General features: G+C 43.6%; 1 protein-coding gene and 1 long non-coding RNA gene across 3 annotated transcripts in view; one reads left to right on the top strand and one right to left on the bottom strand.

Moving 5' to 3' along the window:
* GPC6 (glypican 6) overlaps positions 1 to 19,368 on the bottom strand; it is a 1,232,535-nt gene that overhangs the window by 209,451 nt on the left and 1,003,716 nt on the right. The window lies entirely within an intron of this gene.
* Positions 12,480 to 13,098, top strand: LOC113902472. The gene is made up of 2 exons (XR_003513839.1): positions 12,480 to 12,660; positions 12,865 to 13,098. It is a non-coding gene; the product is annotated as an uncharacterized LOC113902472 (long non-coding RNA).

Genomic DNA, 19,368 nt, shown 5'->3' with positions numbered 1-19,368 from the left:
CGGTCAACAGTACACTTCCCTGAAGACATTTTTCAATTACAGATGCATTGCAATTAGAAATGGGAAAAGGCTGGACGTGGTCACCAAGTTTATTGTCTCTGCCAAGGAGGGTAAAGCCTGAGACTTTGATTCATATAATACAGTTTCTAAAATCTAGCTTGTATGACTTCCTGTGGGGGGCTTGTTTATAATCGTGTAATCCAAAGAGCCCACCAGTATCACCTGAATTTTAACATATTTCAACTACCTTTTAGCAAGGGATATCCACTCTCTAAATTTATCAACTCATCTTTCCATTTTATTATTATTATATTTTTGGAAGGGCCCTAAAGATAACTTCTTTATAGAAAGTAAAACTGAGGCTCAGAGAGGCTGAATTAAGGCTTTCATCTGCTTCTTAGGGCTTCCTTTTGGGCTCAGTGGTAAAGAATCTGCCTGAAACGCAGGAGACGTGGGTTCAATTTCTGGGTCAAGAAGAGCAGATCCCCTGGAGGAAGGCATGGCAACCCATTCCAGTATTCTTGCCTGGAGAATCCCATGGACAGAGAAGCCTGGTGGGCTATAATCTATAGGGTCACACAGAATAGGACATGACTGAAGTGACTTAGCACGCACCTGCTTCTCAACCCATTCTTTGAATGAAGACTTTCACCAGAGGCCCGATCTATTGCTTTTTCATTAAATATAACTAGTGTTCATCATTTTACAGATTGTGAGTCTAAGCTGTAAGACTTTATAATTCTGTTTCCAGAAAAAACAAACAAAAAAAACCTTTAGCTGAAACAGCTACAAATGTTCACTGTTTACAGCTATTATATTCTGGTAAATAGAATTTGATCAGTGCTAGAGCTCATGTCATAGACCAATGATTAGTGTTTTATAGGGTACAATTAAGCTGAAAATATTTTTTTTCTCGCAAAAGACATCTGCATAAGAGCAACATTCTGAAAACAAGTCAACGTTTACAATGTTCAACATCAGCTACAAATATTTGCTCTAGAAAGCATAGGGCATTCTTTTACATTACTGAAAATTTACATTTCTTAGTAAAATATTCCGTTCAGTGTTTTGACACTAAATGCATATTTATCATGGATGACCGAAGAACATTTATATACCAGATGCATGAGTAATTTTCCAAAACTCAAATACTATGTTTTATTCTTGGTTATTGTTATGGATGGAATTGCACTGCCCTGCTTGCAAGATCATATGTTGGAATCCTAATCCTCCCATGTGACTGTATTTGGAAATAGGAGTTATAGGGAGTAATTAGAGTTAAATGACACCTGAAACTATCATAACATTCCTCATCAATTCTACTCCAGTATAAAATAAAAGTTAAAAAAAAGGCAAGTCAGGACATGGAAGCAACCTAGATGTCCATTGACAGATGAATGGATGAAGACGCTGTGCTACATATATACATATAATGGAACATTACTTGATCATGAAAAGGAATACACTTGAGTCAGTTCTAATGAGGTGGATGAACCTAGAACCTATTATACACAGTGAAGTAAGTCAGAAAGAGAAAAACAAATATCAAATACTGCTTATTAACACATATATGTGGAATCTAGGAAGATGGTTAGTGCTGATGAACCTATTTGCAGGCAGCAAAGGTCTGTCTAGTCAAGGCTATGGTTTTTCCACTGGTCATGTATGGATGTGAGAGTTGGACTGTGAAGAAAGCTGAGTGCCAAAGAATTGATGCTTTTGAACTGTGGTGTTGGAGAAGACTCTTGAGAGTCCCTTGGACTGCAAGGAGATCCAACCAGTCCATTCTGAAGGAGATCAGTCCTGGGTGTTCTTTGGAAGGAATGATGCTAAAGCTGAAACGCCAGTACTTTGGCCACCTCATACGAACAGTTGACTAATTGGAAAAGACTCTGATCCTGGGAGGGATTGGGAGCAGGAGGAAAAGGGGACAACAGAGGATGAGATGGATGGATGGCATCACTGACTCGATGGACATGAGTTTGAGTGAACTCCGGGAGTTGATGATGGACAGGGAGGCCTGGCGTGCTGCGATTCATGGGGGTCGCAAAGAGTCGGACATGATTGGGCGACTGCACTGAACCGAATGGAGACACAGACACAGAGAAGAGACGTGTGGTCACAGTGAGAGGAGGAGAGGGTGGGACGAATTGAGACAGTAGCACGGAAACATATACATTGCCATATGTAAAACAGACAGCCCGTGGGAATTTCCTGTTACGTAGTGAACTCAAATCCAGTGCTCTGCGACAACCTAGAGGTTTGGGATGGGTTGGGAGGTACGAGGGAGGTTCAAGAAGGAGGGGATAGACATATACCTGTGGCTGATTCATGTTGATGTACGGCGGAAACTAACACAATATTGTAAAGCAGTTACCCTCCAGTTAAAAAGTTCTCTCTTTCTCTTGCTCAGTCATGCCTGACTCTTGGTGACCCCATGGGACTGTAGCTTGTCAGGCTCCTTTGTCCATGGGATTTCCTCGGCAGGCATACTGGAGTGGGTTGCCATTTCCTTCTCCAGGGGATCTTCCTGACCCAGGGATTGAACCCACATCTCCTGTGTCTTCTGCTTTGGCAGGCAGATTCTTTACTGCTGAGCTATTGGGGAAACCCATGAAAGACCATAAGTCAACATTTATTTTCTTCTAATCAGAGATGTGGAAATCCCATCATTGATCAGACATATCATCTGATCAGACCTATATTGATCAGATATATCATCTGACTAAGTGACTAGCAGATTAACAAAGGGCAACCAATATGTGTCTCCTTTTCAAATTGCTGGTATTTCCTACTTTTTATGTAACTTGGGTTAAAGTTCCAGACACGAAAGTGAAGTTCCTCTCCAGTTAAATATGATTGTGTGGTTGCTCTGGGTTGAAATAGTAAAGGAACCAAATAAGGGCATATTTAAGAAGCGTCCGGTAGGGTTATGCCAACTCTTATGACACAACGTGGTTTTGACAAGCAGTCTGAAGTCCACTAATCACTTGGGTAAAATCCTTCAGCTTGTTCCAGTTAGTTCCAACTCCACCAGCAATTAACTTGACAGGTTTACTGCAATCCTGGAAAAAGTGGACGCCAGGCAGGACACAGCTTCAAAGGTAAAGGTCAGAGTTGAGTGTCCAAAATCACCCAGTAATCTTAAAATGAAACTTCCCATTGTTACATTTGGACACACTTCACTAGAAGATGCTCAAAAAATTTGTTTCCTTACTCAGAAGTTACAGATTAATGACAGTTGTCAAGAAGTAAAGGTACAATATAACATCTTTATATAGCATGCACTTGGCTTTGTGGCTTTCAAAATGCAGCTGGCTTTGAAAACATAATTGTATGGGCTGTTTTTCTGCAGGCAAAATAAAAATTAAGTCCTTACTTGTTTAAAGAAAAAATAACTTCTTTTTTATAAATAATTTTCCTGTGTTCTAAGCCTTGAGTAAAAAAAAAAGAAAAAACCAAACCTCGAAAGGTTATTCAAATTAATTATGGTATGGAGTATGGCCTAACTGTATCTCTGATAATGACAAAACCTATTTCACCCGTGACAGAGTGTCTCAAAGGCCATCTATCTTTTGACTACAAAGAACATTGAGGGATATCTATTTTAATGTGTCAGCATCAAAGAGAAATTTGTTCTCGTAGCCTTGAGATGCTCTCAGCACATGGAACAAACATTCTGAGCACAAAGCGGATTTTGGCTTTGGCCATATTTTAAGGAAAGCCCTGCTTTCACTGCTGCTGAATCTTCTCCTACCTATGGCTGCTGTGGGTTCTGCTTTTCCAAAGCAGAACCTCTGTCACTCCCCAAATACCATTCTTGATGTGAGGATGTTGGAACTCTTGCTGTGTTTCTCAGAACGTGTTTCTCAGAACTCCAGAAACTCCTGGAGTGACTTCTGAGATGGTGATTGATTCAGAAGACATTAGAGACTGTGCAGTGGGGGCTGGGTTTCCCTCCCATACATCTCACAGCTTGTATTATCTTCCTGTGCTACATGGAGTTTCAGGGAATCCTCACGACAATTCTATGGGGTGGTTACCATATCACCCCCATTTTGTAGATGAGTGAGCCGAAGATTTTGCATTAAGGAACTATCCCAAGGTTATCACAAACCATACTGTGGACAGACATGCATAGAATCACTCTTACGAGAGGGAGATAAAGCCCGTGATTTGGAAAATACAACTTCATTAGTTGAAATCACAACTCTTGCTTCTATGAATAAGGTTTAGGTACCACATTCACAAACCTGGTTTCTAGAAACTGTCTACTTCTCACATCCTTCTATCTAAGTTTTGCCCTTGGCTGGGTATAGTTTGTGGGAGGGTGTATGCACACACATAAACACACAAATATTAAGGTTGTCAGAAAAAAATACAGGGCATCTTGTTAAACCTGAATTTCAGATAAATACTCAACACTCTTTTAGTGTAATTGTGTCCCAGGTATTGCATGGTACATACGTACATTAAAAAATTACTAATTTACCTGAAATTCAGATTTAAAGGTGCATCTTATTGTTTTACTTGTCAAATTTGGCAACCTTATAACGTATATATGCATATGAGTATATGTACATGTACATATATATATTTTTCAAAATAAATCTATGTATCCTCATATACCGGAGAAGGTGATAGCACCCCACTCCAGTACTCTTGCCTAGAAAATCCCATGGACGGAGGAGCCTGGTAGGCTGCAGTCCATGGGGTCCCGAAGAGTCAGACACGACTGAGCGACTTCACTTTCACTTTCCACTTTCATGCATTGGAGAAGGAAATGGCAACCCACTCCAGTGTTCTTGCCTGGAGAATCCCAGGGACGGGGGAGCCTGGTGGGCTGCTGTCTATGGAGTCGCACAGAGTCAGACACGACTGAAGCAACTTAGCAATAGCAGCAGTATCCTCATATACAATTATATATAACACTCCCTGACCCTAAAATGAGGTTAGCACCTTGTCCTTATATGCTTCTGTTTATTCCATACTTTCCATATGTAACAGCACTCACACTTGTAATTTCATTTTCAATGTCTACTTTCCTCACTAGAGCCTAAGCTGCACGGGGATTGTGGCCATAACATGTTGCAGACTCAGACCCCAGTACAAAAAATAACTTATGAAATAAGAATACAGAATATATGCTGTAGCCTACATCCAGAATTTGGCCAACAGATCACTCTAAAGAGCAAAGAGAATCTGCCCAACGGTGGACGCAGCTTGGGTCAGCAATTGAAATAATTAAAGAGATACAGGGCTTGAATTTAAAGGCACCACAAAAATGATTATATTGACTTCAATATTTTTGTCTCACTGATTTTGAATAAGCATTTTGAAATGATCTTTATTTTTTTTCCCCAGTACTTGGCCAACCCACCAGGTGACAGGTGGTTTTTCTGCACTGGCATTGTTCCTACACCCCAGCCAGCCCCGTGAACCCTCCCCCGCAAGTCACACGCTTACCAGGTGTGCTTTGCACATTCGGCACACTCAGAAGTTTCACTTTGCCTCAGGTTCTATTATCAAGAATGCCATTTAGAAATTTTTATTTTCACCAAAAGCATTCAAACTGCAGGATAAAAAAGAGGCCAGAAATGGAAGCCTCCTCCCACTCTACATTACATTAGTGGCATTTTAAAATTACAGCCTCACCAGCTTCCTTCAGAAACACTGCATTTTTCATCTTCGGTGGCTGTGATTAAGTAACACTCACTCGGCACAGCTCCTGTGGTGACAAAGCTCCATTACAAAGGCCTCCTGTGTGGCATTCAGGTCATTAGAACTACACAGACTATTAGGAAACAGGAGCAGAGCTGCTAACAAACCCTTCAAATAATGGTTTCCCTTTTCTAATTGTGGTGAAGAATGAAGACTGAACTCAGGATGGTTTTGGAGTTGAATAAAATAGGAAAGGAAATGTATATGTACACACAAAAAGTATCACAATGTCGACTCGAGTTCTCTGAATGTTGTCCCATAGGGCTCTTAGCCTAGGAGCCCTGATCCCAGAAATCAGGGTTTTATTTCTGGATTCCACAAATTCCTCGAGTCGCCTCATTCAATACACTAAAGCAGGACTTGTGGGCGCAGGGAGGGGGAAGGAGGAGGTGGGATGAATGGAGAAAGTACCACTGACATATATTCACTCCCATGTGTAAGACAGATAGCTGCTGGGAAGCTGTTGTGCAGCACAGGGAGTTCAGCTTGGTGTCCATGATGACCTAGAGGGGTGGGATGGGGGGGAGGGGGAGGGAAGCTCAAGAGGGAGGACATAGCTGTAGACATAGAACTGATCCACTTCATCGTACAGCAGAAATTAATACAACATTGTAAAGCAACTATACTCCAGGTAAACAATAAACAAAATGAAAAAAAGAAAGAAAAGAACATGGTTTTTAAACTAAAAATAAATAAGAATGCCTTCCAAAATTCTAGGTGGTGTAGTGGTAAAGAACCAGCCTGCCAACGCAGGAGCCGTAAGAGACCTGGGTTCGATCCCTGGGTCGGGTCGGGTAGAGCTCCTGGAGGAGGAAATAGCAATCCACTCCAGTATTCTTGGCCTGAAAAATCCCATGGACAGAGGAGCCTGGTGGGCTACAGTCCGTAGGGTCGCAAAGAGTCGGACATGGCTGAAGCGACATAGCACAAACCCACAAGAGTCAGTTCCTCTGACTCTTAAGTATATTTGTATCTTTGTATATTTGTACCTCTTAAGTATATTTGGGGGCTTCCCCTGTAGCTCAGTCGGTAAAGAATGTGCCTGCAGTGCAGGAGACCAGGGTTTGATCCCTGAGTTGGGAAGATCCCCTGGAGAAGGAAATGGCAACCCACTCCAGTATCCTTGCTGGAAAATCTCATGGACAGAGGAGCCTGGTGGGCTGCAGTCCATGGGGTTGCAAAGAGTCGGGCACGACTGAGTGACTAACACTATGTATATTTATATATCCTTCTGGTTCTGTTTCTCCGGAGAACCTTGATTAACATGGTATCCTCTACTGAAGCTTTAGTTTCTTGAATGTCTACAGGGGACCGGTACTACTACTACTAAGTCGCTTCAGTCGTGTCCGACTCTGTGCGACCCCATGGACTGCAGCCTACCAGGCTTCTCCGTCCATGGGATTCTCCAGGCAAGAACACTGGAGTGGGTTGCCATTTCCTTCTCCAATGCATGAAAGTGGAAAGTGAAAGTGAAGTCGCTCAGTCGTGTCCGACTCTTCGGGACCCCATGGACTGCAGCCTACCAGGCTCCTCCATCCATGGGATTTTCCGGGCAACAGTACTGGAGTGGGGTGCCGTTGCCTTCTCCCCAGGGGACCAGTACCCCTCCCTTAAAAAATGCTTACGCGTCAACCTTAACCCCTGACGTGAAAGCTGTATCTCCAGCAGAGGGCAGCACTGAGGCGCATAGTCAGGTTCTCTGGGTGAAAGTGAAGGTGAAGTCGCTCAGTCTTGTCCGACTCTGCAACCCCATGGACTGTAGCCTAACAGGCTCCTCTGTCCATGGGATTTCCCAGGCAAGAGTACTGGAGTGGGTTGCCATTGCCTTCTCCAGGAGATCTTCCCCATCCAGGGATTGAACCCGGGTTTCCTGCACTGTAGGCAGACGCTTTACCGTCTGAGCCATCTGGGTGGCCCAGGCTCACCCACGAGGTCGTTTCGGCTGGGGCCTCAGGATGGCAGAGGCGGGTTCTTTATGGACACTCGGACATCCAGGTGCAACACCTTGACGTATCACTGCATCACAAACGCTGAGCCCGTCTGCGGTGAGGGTGTCGTGGCATGTGAAATGCAGGCCCATATTTTCCTGGCACTTTGATTAATCGTTAGGGGGAAGTCTGGCTTATGTGGGAAGTGATTGACTGTGTGGTACCCTCTCCCCTGAGCTTGTGCTAAACCCAGACCCCAGACGTGCTCTTGGCATTCCATCTTTCCGATGACATATAAAAATGAGAAGCCACCCACTCTGGGCTGTTAGAGGTTCCACCAGTACTGTTAGCAAGGCAGGGTTTTACACGTGGCAAAATGCCAACGCAGGGAGTGGAGTTCCAACTGCTTTTATCCTCTGATACTTTACAGATTGTTCTGTTATTTGCCCCAAAGATTGACTAGCATGTGGCGGAGGCCTTGTTTATCTGTTAACGTATATATATATTTCCGCCACCCTCCCCTCCCAGAAGTGGTTGCCTTTCAGCATTGGATTTAAGCAATTTCTCTGTAAAATATCCTAGCATGCTGAACTAGGCAAACACTACATAAAATATATCATTTGATGATCAAGTGGGCATTTCCCTGTAAACACAATTCTTATAAAAATCTCAAAAACTGTGAATAGTGAGGGGTGAAGATGGGAGCAAAATATTAATATGAGATAGGTTTTACACTCATTTTCAATAAATGTCTTCTGATCAAGTTACAAAAGGATATTTTTCATATTAATCCAGCACACAAACTTGTGTTCCATACACGAGGAAATTCAATCTACATGAGCATCACTTTTTTATTAGCTGGATTTGGACCCCAAGTTCTTTCCATAGCCACTCTAATTGTTTCCTTCACCAGTTCCCTTTGGAGACTAAATTCAACATCTCCAAGCCTGAAAAGGAGCTTTCCATAGGGAGCTCTACTGCCCCAGACATTAATGGAAGAGGCAGGCAAGCCTGGGGCCCTGAGGGTTGGATTTATATAAATGGAAAGATTAGTCTCAATTTTTTGGCTTCCTTCAACCTTGCCTCTACTGTTTTTTTTTTTTTTTTAAGCTTAAGGTGCTTCTTGTTCCCTACTCGAACCGTTTTCCAAACGATAACACAGTGAGCAGGAAAGCCGTTTCAAAGGCCATCCCCCTTTCCTGATTCATCGCAGCTTGGGCTGCCATTCCGACTTTCCGCAGAGCCTCTGTGCTCTCTATTTCAGTCTGTTCTGCACATGGCCAACGCCTCAGCCTGAAACTCGACACTGGTTCAAGTCATTTAAAGGTCTGCAATCCTTGAGACTCACTTAGCAATCTGGTGCTGCCCAAACTCCCAGAAAATACCAAGCAGCTTGTCATAGAATTGTATAGATTTGTATCTATCCTTAACATACGCAATCCTCATTTGGGTTTCTAGGATCAATTCACTTATAAAATGCCAGGCTCCTCTGTCCATGGAATTCTCCAGGCAAGAATACTGGAGTGGGTAGCCATTTCTTTCTGCAGGGGATCTTCCTGACCTTCTGTGTTGCAGGCAGATTCTTAATGGTTTGAGCCACCAGAAGTGAAGTGAAGTGAAGTCGCTCATTTGTGTCCGACTCTTTGCGACCCCATGGACTGCAGCCTACCAGGCTCCTCCGTCCCTGGGATTCTCCAGGCAGGAATACTGGAGTGGGTTGCCATTTCCTTCTCCAGGAGATCTTCCCAACCCAGGGATCGAACCTGGGTCTCTCGTATTGCAGGCAGACACTTTACCATCTGAGCCACCAGGGAAGTCCATAAAATACTCAACATGTCAAAATAAGGAGACTGCTTCTCATGTGTCATCACTGAAATCCAGTCTTAGTTATATTCTTGTGGCATCACAAGGGAAACCTTGCTGTTTGTTTCTTTGGGAAATAATCCCAAACTCACAGAAAAATTGCAAAAATGGTACAAAGAACACTTGTATACTCTCTACCCAAAATCATCTATTGTTAATATTTTCTCATTTGTTTTATCAGCTCTCTCTCTGTCTCTCCTCTCTTCCTCTTTCTCTGTCTCTATTTTTCTCTCTTATGTATATATGAGAGCGACTATACATACATGAATATACTCATATATGCAATTTATACTACTTGAGAATACTATTTGAGACTATATGTGAGTGAGAATGTACACACATAAGTGTGTGTGTGCATGCTCATCCCTGTCTGACTCTTTGTCACCCCATGGACTGTAGCCCACGAGGCTCTTCTGTCCATGGGATTTCCCAGGCAAGAATACTGGAGTGGGTTGCCATTTCTTTCTCCAACACATGTTAGTACATATGCGTTAATATATGTAACTTACCTTGTTTGAGACTAAGTTGCACACTTGGTGGCCTTCACTCTTAATACTTCAGCGTGTATTTCCTAAGAGTAAGGATACGCTCTCATGCACCCCCAAGTACAGGTATCAACCTCACCAGATTTAACACTGACACAACACTTTTATCTAACCCACTGTCTATATTCTAACATGTCACCAACTCAGGAATATCCTTATAGCATTTTCTCCAAAAAGGATCCTGTGTAAGGTCATGCTTTGTATTTCAGAGTCATGTGCCTCTGTCTTTTTTAGCTTGGAACAATTCCTTTCTCTGTCTTTTTTATGACACTGGCCTTCTTACAGGCAATAATCCCTTAACAGGATCTGTTAAGGGCTCCTGAAAGAGGGTGAGTCCAGTGGAAAGAATGGACTTTAAATGCAACCATGTACACAAGTAACGTTCAAAGTACAGGGTAGAATTGAGGCAGGGCCAGTGTAGTCATCAACCCAGCATGGGGCTAGTTCTCCAAGACAGACCATCTCTAGACTGTTGTATCTTGGTTTTGCATTGAATGAAGACCTAAGACCCATTCAGCCAAATTGGTTATCCTGATTATTATGGGAGCTGTAAAAATGTAGGCATCCTGCCACATGATAACTAAGGAACTAGACAGGAGCGAGAAAGAGAGAGAGAGAGCATCTCTATCAATTATAATGTATGCTGGGACCATTCGGTGCCCCTTGAGGATAGTGGTTTTTCCTGTGGTCATGTATGGATGTGAGAGTTGGACTATAAAGAAAGCTGAGTGCCGAAGAATTGATGTTTTTGAACTGTGGTGTTGAAAGAGACTCTTGAGAGTCCCTTGGACTGCAAGGAGATCCAACCAGTCCATTCTAAAGGAGATCAGTCCTGGGTGTTCATTGGAAGGACTGATGAAGCTGAAACTCCAATACTTTGGCCAGCTGATGTGAAGAGTTGACTCATTTGAAAAGATCCTGATGCTGGGAAAGATTGAAGGCAGGAGGAGAAGGGGACGACAGAGGATGAGATGGTTGGATGGCATCACTGACTCAATGGACATGGGTTTGGGTGGACTCCGAGAGTTGGTGATAGACAGGGAGGCCTGGCGTGCTGCAGTTCATGGGGTCGCAAAGAGTCGGACACGACTGAGTGACTGAACTGAGAATAGTGCTGGGCTTCCCAGGTGGTGCTAGTGGTAAAGAACCTGCCTGCCAATGCAGGAGATGTAAGAGATGCAGGTTCAATCCCTGGGCCAGGAAGATGCCCTGGAGGAAGCCACGGCAACCTACTCCAGTATGTTTGCCTGGCGAATATCATGGATAGAGGAGCCTGATGGGCTATGGTCCATAGCGTTGCAAAGAGTCAGACACGACTGAAGTGACTTAGCACACACGCACAAGGACAGCACTGTGATTTCAGCAGAAAATACAGATGAGATCATCACAATGTTGCTGTCACCTCACTAGGAAATGCACACTCCTCTGGTCCCAGTAAACAGATCGAGGATCCCTCTGCTCTCATGTGAACTTCACATCTGTCTTCCTCTTCACTGTCCATCCTGAGACCATTTTGTACAAAAGAAAGAGACAATTTTCAGCGCAGTTAAGATGCCCACATGCTGATTTACCAAGCAGAAAATGAGGAATAATAAAGAAAACATCTGCCATCACCTGGGCAGTTGATGTTGGCATAGTGTCTTGAATTTCTACCAGGGATCATGCCTCTTGATGAAGTCATAGGACAGAGCTTCTGGGTGATATATGGTGAAGCCTTAGCAACAAACATTAGGAACATTCACATTTGCAAGGGTGAACAGGAACCGTGGGGGCGCTTACTATTCATGCATGGACTGTGGTTGTTTCTCTGTCTAGTAGGAAAGAAAGAAACAACTACAGGATCAAAGGGACCAAAGGGAGAGAGGATGGATTCAGAGTCACCTACCAGACTGTGATTTGGAGGAAGACCCGCTGGCCTCTCTAAGCCTCACTTCCTTTATACTAAGGGGCTCTGATAACAAGTCATAATGAAATGAGCTAAGCATGCACGCTGCCTATCAGAGGTCTGGGCGACACAGTGGGTAAATGATGCGTGTTTGTTCCTGTCTAATGACAGGCTCCCGGGAAGCAGAGCTTGAGACACAGATTGGATACACATGATGTATGGAGGAAAGGCTTTTAGGACATGCAGAGAGGAAGATGCTCAGCAGGGTTGTGGTCTTGGTAGGGACAGAGTAAAGGGACAAAGTAGGTGATTAAATAGTTAATCCCACTAGGGGACTGTAAGCAAAGAAAAAGGTATGGGAGAATCCTGTTAAGTTAATGATCACTCAGGAAAGCAGGTTTGTTTAACCATAAAGCCAAGCAGGCTTGTTTAGCAACAAAACCATGCAACAGAAGTCTGAGACATGCACCCAAACAATAAAACAATGGGAGCCTGAGACCCACATCCTGTTCAGCAAGCTCAGTAAGTTAATGATTCCTAGGACACGCTTCTCTGGGCACTTTAAAAACAGAATATAAGGGAAAGGTGGCATTATACTGAAACCTGAGATGACATCATTTTTAGTATAAGTTACTGCCTTTTTGTATCCTGTGTCTTCCACTGTACCATGATAGTTCTGGTTTGACCATGTAGAATTAAGAAAACTCCGATGGCTCTGGTAAAGAATCTGCCTGCGATGCAGGAGACCTGGGTTCGATCCTTGGGTTGGGAAGATCCCTTGGAGAAGCCAGTAGCAACCCACTCCAGTATTCTTGCCTGGAGAATTCCATGAAAAAAGAAGCCTGGAGGGCTAAGGTCCATGGGGTCGCAAAAAGCTGGACACAACTGAGCAACTAACAAGTTCACTTTCTTTTCATGACAGTTCCAGCCTGACCATGTAGGAATAAGAAAACTCCACCCCACACGGAGGAGAAATGGATGGTGGAAGCATGGCGTCTACTCAAGAATGATGAAGAAGATCGGCTTATCCCCCTCCCCATTCTCCTTTGGTTATAAAACTATAGTCCATTAAGTTTTCAGGGCATGGCACCCTCTCGCCCACCCACTTGTAAGCCTCACAAGCATCTTATTCTAATAAATCAGTTCTTATCTACCACTGTGCCTCTTGTTGAATTTTTTTTGTGCTGAGGCATAAAGAATGAGAGATCCTTGAAGCCCCTGCCCCCAGACATATTTCAGTGATTTTAGCCTCAGCTGAAGACTAGTTTGAGCTTCATCTGATGGGGAGCTCTGGAGCTCAGATTTGGTCCAAATTAAGATGAGAGATGCTGGAGCCCCAATACTTTGGCCACCTGATGCAAAGAGCAGACTCATTGGAAAAGACCCCGATGCTGGGAAAGATCGAGGGCAGGAAGAGAAGGGGATGATAGAGGATAAGATGGTTGGATGGCATCACCAACTCAATGGACATGAGTCTGAGCAAACTCTGGGAGATGGTAAAGGGCAGAGAAACCTGGCCTGCTGCAGTCCATGGGGCCATGAAGAGTTGGACAGGGCTTAGGGACTGAACAACAGCAACAAGATGAGAAAGTGGGTCAGACACTTGATCCTGTCTTAGCCCCTGGCCGTGGAACAAGGGTAAGTACCTCTCCCAGACAGAATGGCTGCCACAGGCTTCCTCTGAAGAAGGGGCATTTGTGAACAGGGCTTTCTCAGAGAGCAGGAGGATGGGGGTGGGTGCACTGGCTGCTGAAGGGGTCTGGGTGAGACCCCACAGCACCCACCAGCATTCTCTTATCCCTTCTCATCTGAACAAGGGAAACTTTAGCACACAGCCCTTGATTCTCTGTAACTGAAATGGCTTCATTGTTATCATTTTTATACTTTGGTTGAAAGAAGCAGCCACTCACATCACAGAACTCTCTGAGGCATGCTGGGCTAATTGATTCCATGGAGACAGTCTTTTATTATATTAAAGGTCCTCTGGTGCCCAGAACAGATGATACCAGCCAGGAGGAGAGGGGCCCATGCCTGTGGTCAAGCTTCAGATGATTCCAGTGACCCTGGACTGCTCTGATTCACCCCAGTCTCCAGGAAGAGGTGCAGAACCGGCAAGGGCTGGGGCATTCAAGGTCACCGTCAATTACATCACTGCCCTGCTTCCCTCCCCAGCGTCCTCAGTGCCCGGCCATGCCTGCTGCACATTCCCCTTTCTAGGTCACTGAGTCATGGAGTCACTTCGGATCGTCATCCTTTTCTCTGAGACCTTGGCAGGGGGATGGAGCAGGGCAGGAAGGTGTGAGCAGTCGCGGCTGGGTGAGTGGAGAACTAATTTGCATTTATTTCTCACCCTGTTAACTGGCCTATCATTTCACTACTCACACAGTCTGGGGGCTCAGTGTGAGTCTAACAGTTATTTAGCTCATCAAAGGTAGTATGCCCGTAAAATTGCAGAGACACTGGGCAAGGCTGGGCCTGGGAACTCACAGATAACTTTTATATTCTGTATTACAAGGTAAGGCACAAATAAGTTAACTATATTTTTTTCTCCAAAAGATATATATATGTAATTTATTATTATGTATTATGTATTATATATTATGTATTATAGCATTTTATATATACATACATATGCATACACACACACATATATATATGTCTATATTTTTCAATAAAGTATTTTAATCTTATTTTTGGTCTTTCTCTCCTTACTGGACTATAGCTTCATTTGGCCTGTTTTGTTCACTCTTGTAACCCCAGCACCTTGAATAATGGGTGTTTCAGAACCCCCAGTGGACTTCCAATAATTATTTGTTGCATATATAAATCCACATTAAAATCAATTCTTAGATTTGAATCAGTCTAAAAAATGTAAGGATGATACTAAGGTCCTCTATTTTAAAAGCAGACTTGTGTAAATAATTAACATTACTTTTTAAAGGAGTACCTTTCTGGCAGAGGTGCCGGTGAAGTTCATAAATGCTTAATCTATGCTGAAAAAAATTTGAGTTATGTGGCCTTCTACCTTCTGACTCATCATTCTGTTTTCTGTTTCTTAGCCCTACCATAAATTTGAATTGGTAATTCCTGCCTTGATCAATTTGATGTGTAAGGAGGGGGACCCATCAAGTTTGGAAACAGAAATGCTAAGTTAAAATTCCAATTTTGCAGATGATTCACTGCGTGAGACATGCCTGCCTCAGTTTCTAGTGTGTTCATTCTGCCCCAAGCCTCTCTTTCAGGGGAGGTACATATGTTGCCTAAAGCAGAGAGACGAGAAACCTGCCTCCTGTATTTTGTTTTCTCTTCTTCTATGGAGTTCTTATGAAGTAGCAGGAGATGGACTCCTGAATCTTCCAAGACTATTGTTCTAAATTATTTTTAATCAGCACATTTAAAAATGACCAGTGAGAACTGGCAAAATAAAAGTCTAGATAAAACAAGATAACAAAGGTGAAAAGCAGATCTTATATTTTCCATTTATGATTTTTGCTTAAAATTGTGGCAATCATTATTATTGATTAAAACATTATAATGGGTGAAAGAAGAAGGCATTTAAGCAAAGTCTAGCTCCTGTCTAAGGGTCTTGGGAAAACCGATAAACCCAGCACATTTTCCAGCCATCTTCCCCTCTGAGAAAACATGTGGTGGTGGAGTTCACTCCAGTTTTAAAACAGAAGCATATACATGTGTGTATGTATAACTGAATCACCTTGCTGTGCATCTGAAGCATTGTAGGTCAACTATACTTCAATAAAACATATATATTAAGAAAAAAAGCAGAGACGTAAGACTTTCTGTTTACAGAGGCAAAGCTGGTCACCTGCACACCTAGACAAGTGCACAGAACCAAGTGTAGGTGTCTGCGGCCCCAGCAAAAGCTCTGCATCTGCAGCCGCCTGGCCTTGACCCTCCCAAGGACAACAGGCCAGCTCTCGGACCAAAGTCAGCTCACCAAGCCTTTCTGCAAATCAGCCTGTGCCTCTGTAAAACAACTGCAGTATCATGAGCTTCTGCCTTTTCCGGACATCAAGTCCCCCTGCCGTATCCCAGTTTCCACGATGGGAGCCTGTCAGGTTTCTCTGGGCCTCACCCCCTTCCTTGTCCCCACATCACCCAAGCACATACCTTGCCAGTTCCCTTTGGGGGCGGAGGCACTAACCATTGGGTCTCCACTGCCTGGCTCGGTGATCTCGTAGCTTGCATTTGTCCTGGGTCACTTTTACAGAGCATGATGGGGCAGGGGTGGGGGGAGTAAGCCATGCAACCTCTCTGAGCCTCAGTTTCCACACCAGGAAAGCGAGGATAGTCTTACTTACTCCTTGGAGCTGCTGTACAGAGTCAATGGAACAACGCACGGAAAATCTGGTGCCAGAAACTTAGCAGGTGCTCGGTGAGAGCTAGTGGCAGCTAGTTTACGTACCCAACCACTTCAAAAAAAAGAGCAGATGCGCTCTAACAGTCACATCACTTTTATGAGGTCTCCTAAATTGTAACTGAATTAAAGTTACAAAAGCCAGGTGGCACAGCGCAAAGACTGGAAGTTCAGAGGCAGATATATTTGATCCTGGAGTCACCAGTAAGCATCAATGAGACCTTAACCACATCACTTACCCCCCTGTCTTCATCTTTGGACAAGAGGTTACGTTACATAATGCCTCAAGTCCTTAAGCTCTAAATTTTTGATTCTTTATGAAAAATAAATTCTTCATATAGTAACAAGTATTACCTTCAATAAGTCCCCCACCCCAATGGTGAGCATAATAATCAGAGTTTTAGGGCTCCTCTCCTGCATGTTGGGAAGAGCGTTGTGGGTCCCTGGTGTAAGAGGACATTTGACAGATGAGTCCAAGGGATCTGTAATACAGTGGATCTCAAAGTGTGGTTTCCAGATCAGCCCCATCTGTTGGGTTCGCCAAAAAGTTCATTCAGGTTTTTTCCATAATATCTTACTGGAAAATCGGAACGAACTTCTAGCCAACCCCATACATCATCTGGGAAATACTATGAATGTCAGATCTCAGGTCCTGTCTCAGACTTACTGAAGAAGAAACTCTGGGGATAGGCTTGGCCATCAGTGTTTCCACAAGCTTTCTGGTGGATTCTGATGTTCCAGAGGTGAAAACCATGGTGCTAATCTGTGAAAGCACTGAATCTCTCTCTCTCTCACACACACACGGAAAACCTTCACTCTGAATTAAGAAGATAGATATCGTAGAGTAAGGACATTTATCCTACCTTATGGACTTGTTCCCACTAATTTCTAGATGTTTTTAAAAAGAACTCAGAATTGCCTATTGACCAACTTCACTTCCAGTAGATTATTCCATTTTGAAAAAGAAACGTATGCCCACTAGAAAATTAAGCAGATTGCGAAGGACAAGTAAACATTGATTGCTAAGGGAGAAGGAGGCCACTTATCGTATTATCTCTTTTGTGAAGTCACTCCCTCTGCTCTCGGCTCACTCTAGACATCTCACATTTTAATACAGTGAGGATGCCTCCAAACAGTGGTTTAATTCATTGATTTTTCTTGCTATTTTCATTATCTACTTAAGGACACACTACATTTATTGAGGCTTCAAAGACTGCATTTGGAGGATCGCGTTGCTGTTATGTGAAGGAGGGTATCAAAAATAATACAAATGGACACCACTAAACAGCCTCTTTAGCAGTGCAGAAGAGCAGGCTCCCAACAGGTGGTGAAACCTCAAACCAAAGAGCATAGGTCTTAAGGAGTTAGTGCTCACACATAATTAGCACCAGAGGAACCGAGGAACCAACGACTATTTACAATGCCAGTTATGGGACTGGTCTAGGTATAATCCCCATCCCCCCAAATCTCCCAGCAATACCTCTGAGCTTTATCACCCACCTCACACTATGCATGCTCCCTTACCTGCCTCCTGTCAGAGTCCCACCCTCTAATCAGCCTCCAGTGGCCTCCAGCCTCCACATCCTTCTCCCCATGTGGCCTTACTAAATCCTGCACAACAGTGGTTCTTGTGACACCTCATCATGGCACTCGGTTTACATCCCAGCCTTCCCTGTTGGGATGCTGAGCACCTTGGGATCGGGTAGTATTTTTTTTTTTTTTTGGTGGGGTGGGGATGTGGGAGATTGGAGGTGAATGGAAATCCCAATAGCAGCATGATAGGTTCTTGTGTCTATTGAGTGAAATGATTGTATTTTCTGGTCATGTCTTCCTTTTATTTTAAGTGTTTTCTTCAAAAATTGAAGTATAGTTGATTTATGATGTTTCAGGTATACAGCAAAGTGATTCAGATATCCCTGGTGGTTCAGACAGTAAAGAATCTGCCTGCAATGCAGGAGACCCAGGTTTGATCCCTGTGTCAGGAAGATCCCCTGGAGAAGGGAATGGCAACCCACTCCAGTATTCTTGCCTGGAGAATTCCATGGACAAAGGAGCTTGGTGGGCTACAGTCTATGGGGCCACAAAGAGTCAGACATGACTAACTCTTTCACTTTCTCAGATATACACACACAAACACCCATTCTTTTTCTGATTCTTTTCCATTAGACCTTATTACAAGATATTGATTAAAGCTCCTTGTAACTTTTGGGGGGGCAGATGTTTTACCCCCCAAATAGTGGCCTTGTTAGGAGGTTTTCAAAAAAGAGAAAAAAGAGAATTTCCTAGTGCTATTCCTCTCCAAGAAAAAAAACTGTAGTCAAAAGCAAAATTTTTCTCCTGTTGTGCTTTCTCAGCTATCTACAGAACTAGTAATTTTTAGAGGAAGCCTGTCAGAAAGCTTGGGGACAGAAATTAAATTAGTTTTCTTTTTCATTTTGACAAATGGGTTGTAATTGGAGTTCATTTCACTTCTATTGTTTTGTTTTTTTTTTAAACCTTTTGGAAGTCTATCAGAGATCAGCACCTTCCAGGGAAAAACATGAACTGGGGGGGTGGGGCGGGGAGAACAACTCTCCACATATACAAACAGTGCTGGAGAATCACTGCAGGAGCACGGAGCAGGTGGTCAGGAAGACCTGTGAGTCAGGACAGTGAGGGAGTTTTCACTCCTCCTACTCAGGACATGTGTGACCATGACTCAGCCTGGTGTCCTTTGGATTTTTCCTTTCCCATCCAGCTTCACTCTCTCAAAATAAATGCCAGTAGAATACCCAAGAAGACCATGATGGTGGGAGAAGGGAGGAGAGTTATGAGGAACATTTCCACTGCGTGGGAGATGGTTTGGAAAATGTAAATGATAGAAGCCAGGCTGGCTTTAGAACCAACTTCTCTGAGCTCAAGAACAAAGACAGGCAGGACAGTGGAGAGCCTGGGTCACTGCCAAGGAAAAGCTGCCATCAGAACAAGGTGGTCAGAGCTAGAGTCTGGGAAATGGAGGGGTTGGTGGGATGAATTGGGAGGTTGGAACTGACATATATACACTATTGAAAC

The sequence above is a fragment of the Bos indicus x Bos taurus genome, chromosome 12 (assembly GCF_003369695.1).
Source record: "Bos indicus x Bos taurus breed Angus x Brahman F1 hybrid chromosome 12, Bos_hybrid_MaternalHap_v2.0, whole genome shotgun sequence".
Lineage (NCBI taxonomy): Eukaryota > Metazoa > Chordata > Mammalia > Artiodactyla > Bovidae > Bos > Bos indicus x Bos taurus.
This window is presented reverse-complemented; position numbering and strand designations above follow the sequence as displayed.